Source organism: Nelusetta ayraudi, unplaced genomic scaffold, assembly GCF_046127955.1.
Source record: "Nelusetta ayraudi isolate G7.1 ecotype Tasmania unplaced genomic scaffold, CSIRO-AGI_Nayr_v1 ptg000134l, whole genome shotgun sequence".
Taxonomy (NCBI): Eukaryota; Metazoa; Chordata; class Actinopteri; order Tetraodontiformes; family Monacanthidae; genus Nelusetta; species Nelusetta ayraudi.
The window spans coordinates 17,501-22,500 of record NW_027466184.1 but is presented as its reverse complement, the minus strand read 5'-3'; positions in this window follow the sequence as shown (position 1 = coordinate 22,500).

Below are 5,000 nucleotides of genomic sequence, written 5' to 3'. Positions count from 1 at the left end.
CGACCGCCGGCTGTTGTTTCAACGACGGGCTGCGGGGCGGGAAGCTCCACAGGGGGCGTGTCCACTTTGACCAGACGTGGGCAAACTACGGCCCCGGGGGCCAATTTTTTTTTTTTCAGGAGTCGTTTCAAATTGTCAGTCGTATTTTAGAACCCATCGTGGGCCCCCAGTCAAAGTGTTTGTGGTTTAGAGAATCTGAGATCCTGCCGGAAAAACTGCGTGACTGTGTGAAGTTTCAATGTCGAGCGTCAAACAAAATTAATTACTTCTATGATTATTATTTTTGTTCGCGGAATGACGCCCGCACAAGTGCCGATACTGCTAATTCATTTTGCATTAAAGCGTTTCTTTTCTCGGCCATCGCGTGTTTTCACGTCTTCAATACCGTGAAGGTTTGTCCCCCGGGAAGCTTGTCTTTATTGTTCGGAATGAGGCTAGCCGTGGTTCAGTCAACCTCGACCTTCGGGACCTCCTTCTGATGACGTCACGTCCCAGCATCGTTGCTCCTGAGCGGCCGACGCTTTCACCACATTTGGCGAAGTCGGCGTCAAAACCTGTGGCCTCCGTGCAGTTGACTGGAAAATCACGAGTCAGTGTGTAATTAGGAAGAAAAAAAAAACACACAATTTGAAGGAAATGTTAAAATTGCGTGAATCAACCGCGCAAAAGGAAGGAAAGAAAGAGAAAAACGTCCCGACGTTTGAAGGTTAAACTCCACATTTGAAATAAGCTGTTGCAGCTTTAAAGACAAACGGCCGCCGTCAGTGAACGTCTTAAAGAGCGAGGACAAAAGTTGAAGGGAGGGGGTTTGGGGGGGGGGCAAACACACACACACACACACACACACACACACACACACACACACACGCACACATGCACACGCACACAAGCGCGTACGTCCCTGGTACCTCCGGCCGACTGGCTGGTCTTATCGCTGCTGTGAGGGAATGAAGACGGATGACGTGACTGGAGAACGAACCAGGAGCCGCGGATGGTTTTGTGTCATGTGTCTGTGTGTGTCCTCATATGTGTGTGTGTGTGTGTGAGTGTTTGAAATCCAAGCGGTCGAGTTTTATCTCTGTCCCGTTGGGTTTTATTCCTCCGTTTTTTTTTTTTTTTTCCTTGGTCTCATAATCAGACACAGATGCATCAAGCGCCTTGACAGTCGGCGGATGATTTTTTTCATTTCTCCCTCCGGAAACTGCAGTGCGACAAAATATCCGCGATTCGCGAACGCACAAAAAATAAATAAATAAATAAAAAAAAACTGTGAAATAACCGTTATCTGGAACTGTCGGGAGGAAATAAAAGATCTTTTTTAATTTTCACCGATTGAACCCTGACAAAAGTTCCAAATTGCATCTTTCACTGTCTTAACACAACAGTATTGCAATGCGACGCGATAAGCTTCCGCCATGAAGCTGTAACAAAAAAAAAAAAAAAAAAATTGTTATCCACATCACCAGTTTTAAACAAACAAAATTTTGTCAAAGTTTTATTTTCACATTTTTATTTTTTTATTTTTTTAAATCACGTCATCCATGATTGTAGGATCCCGACGACCTGTTGTTTTTTCGCGGGATGGAGTTCTGCTCCGGTTGCCGTCGTGTTCGTCACGTCACACGCACACGCACACGCACACACACACACACACACACACACACACACACACACACACACACGAGCACACGAGCACACACGCCCCTCCGGCTGGCTCCCGTCACTCCTCTGGTTCCCAGCGGCTCCTAATCAGCGGGTTCCTCGGGGAGCTGGGACCTTGTGGAAGTGTTTGTTGTAAGAGGCTGTAATGTCGGAGGCCAGTCGAGTGTGTCGTCTCTCATCGCCGCCCGCTCCAGCGGGAACGCAACACACTCGAGATGGGCGGCCCGCTTGACCGGCAATGCTCACATTTACTGCTAATCGCCAACGAGGGGGCGTGGCCTGGGACCCCGGCGGGGGAAGTGGGGTCCCGTTCCCACTGATTGTTCCTTAAATTTCCTTAACATTAGCCTATAATAACCTTGGAATCTTTCATGGATGCAAGCCGTGACAGTCTACGTAAGTGCGGCTTGGCCAGAAACTTGTGAATAAATTTTAAGAAAAATTGAACATTAGCCGGGCTAATTTTAAAGACATTTTAGTGACAATAATATATATATATTTATATATATATATATATATTTATTTATTTTTTAGCTTTTTAAAAAAAATAAATCAGGCCCCCTTAAATTTTGCTTCGAGGCTTTTCGGGGGGTCTCATGGGTTGGGGGGGGGGGGTCCGACCCCCACCCTGGGACCCCTTGTATTTCATACACTGCCTGGGATGCACAACAATTTAAGGGCGTCGCGCTTGTAGCTGTTTGCTGTGTCTGGTTGTTATGGATAAAATGAGTAAACTTTTTTTTCTTTCATTTTTTTTTCTTTGTCTCTAAATTTCAGGCCAAAGTAGCTGAGTAATGCAGTGAGTGCCAACTTGTATCGAGATAAAAGAATCATTTTGCGCGAGAATTTTGTCGGAATTTTGAAAGCTGCTACGCGTGCAACAATTTTATTCTGGAGGAGCCGCGAGACGATTGGCAGCAACACAGAGGGGAAAATTCTTGTTAGAATTGAAGTGTTGGAGGAGTGCGGGGGGGGTCGGGGGGGTCGGGGGAGGGGACGGAGCAGGGGATTATGGGAAAAATGGTCCCATTTTGTTTCAGGACATCATTTCTCTTGTTCAAAAGGTCACGTGATCCTGATGTGTTTGTTACACAACAGAAAAAAGAGCATCCGTCTGCATTTACACACGCACAAGCGCACGCACACACACACACACACACGCACACACACGCACACACACACTTAACCCCGTGTCCTCCTCACGGTCACCAACCATCTCTTTGTTCGGCCCCAGCAACAGGAGAGAAGTGAGTTCGCCAGGCCACCGGGTCAGCTTACAGGAAGAGTGTGTGTGTGTGTGTGTGTGTGTGTGTGTGTGAGGGTGTGGGTGTGGGTGTGTGTGTGAGGGTGTGTGTGTGTGTGACCTGCGTTGACATATGGGAGTCTTTGTTAGCATGTTGCTGCTTCTTTTACCTTTAAACAGATTGTTGCGTTGACTGATGGCTCCGCAGCTACCACTCGTCCCCCCCCCCCTCCCCCGTCCTCCCCCCCCCTCCTCTTCTACTCTCCACCCATCCCCCTTCCCCCTCCCCATTTCCCTCTCCCCTCCCCTCCTCCCTCATCCATCTAGTGGACCAATCAGATTGTCTGGCTCCAGGTAGTGACTTCTGTCCTTTCAGCCATGTGACATAGACAGCTACTGCTAGACACTCCCTGTTTCTCTCCTCCTGGCCATTGGCTGTTTAAAAGGGTGGGCGGAATCATCTGTCCTTTTTTTTTTTCTTCCTATGAATTTAGGCCTAATGTGTTTTCTAATAGATATGAATTTCCGTTTTGACAGCCAGTCATTATTAGTCTTTTTGCAACCGGCTGTAATGCCCCCTACTGGCCAAATGATGCAACACAGTTTTTTTCTGTACTTCTCGCAGTTGGCGTTCCTTTTTGCTGCAAGCTCTGCCCACCTTTTTTTTAAAAAAAAAAAAAAAAAAAAAACTTACTGACTTTATTTAATCTCCGCCCACCACACTCACACACACACACTGAGCGTCACCCCCGCCCCCCCGCACCTAGTAGGACGCCGGCAGGCTGACCAGAGAGGAAACCTGATTGGTGCTCTTTGATTCAGTGAGCCGTCGTTTCATTCCCGTCCAAGTTTCTTTTTTTCTTTCTTTCTTTTTTTTTTTTTTTTTATTGCTGTCGTCTCTCCAGGATGGAAACTATTCCAGCTGCTCTGTCACTCACACGGCAGCTAGGAGGAGAAAGTTTCAGCGATTGCCCGCCCCTCCCCCCACGAAAGTTTAGACACAGAGGACGGCGACGTCACGATACACAATCCCAGGCTGCACGCCGACGATAAGCGCGACTCTTGTCTCTCTCTCTCTCTCTCTCTCTCTCTCTCTCTCTCTCTCTCTCTCTCTCTCTCTGGATCAGGCTGTAACCTGGAGGAGCCGACACTTACTTGCGGTCCGAGCGAGCGCTGCCGCTCCCACCGCTCCAAATCCTCCCCCTCCCCCACCACCCACCACTTCTCCGCAGCCTCGTTTTCACCGCCTCAGTTCCTCCTCGTTAGTGTCTGCCGGCTAGCGTAGCGTCGCGTAGCCACTAGCCCACAGCTACGCACGCAGCAGGGCCGGAGCTCCTCACTGCGCCTGGGAACATTCAGCCTGACGAGTGCAGGGGGGGTTATTCCAGGGCGCTGCCCCCCCCCCCCCCCAGTCCGCCCCCCTGACTCCCCCAGGGGTTGCTGGGCTTTCACTTTGGAGTTTCAAAAGGAAACGAAACCGCAAACCCTCCCGCTGCCGCTGCGACTATTTTATTTTCAGGCATTGGAACCAACCGGTTCCAGGACGTCACTGCACTACACAACAACAAAAAAAACAAAACATCCACAGTCGCACGTTTTTGCAGCAGCCAATTAGCGTCGGAGCAGTGCGTCGTCCTGCAGCCGGGTCGCTTACACAGCGCTTTTCTAAATCACTTGAACGCAGCACTTGAGAACACTTCATCCGGGCTGTCAACATTGTGGAGCCGCCGTGAAGCAGAGCAGCCCTGCAGCAGCAGAAGCAGCGGCGGCGGCGGTGGCAGCGGCAGCGGCAGCGGCGGCGTCCAGAGAGATGTGCACGCCACGCTCGCTGCTCCCAAAGAGACGTCACGAAACAGAAAAGAAAAGAGAACGAGAGAAAAAAGAAAATAAACCTGCGGCTCTTTCGGCTTTTAATTTGTTTGACTGGCAAGAAGTCCCGTCAGCGGGAGCTTCTCCATGCTCTCATATCTGAGCCAGTCGGCGGGCGGGCGGGGGGGGGGGTTTGCCAGGTGAGAGTGCAGCAGCGGCGGTGAGGGCGAGCGACGCCTCTCCAGGACAAAGCCGGAAAAAAAGTTCCTCTTCCCTTCACAGCAGC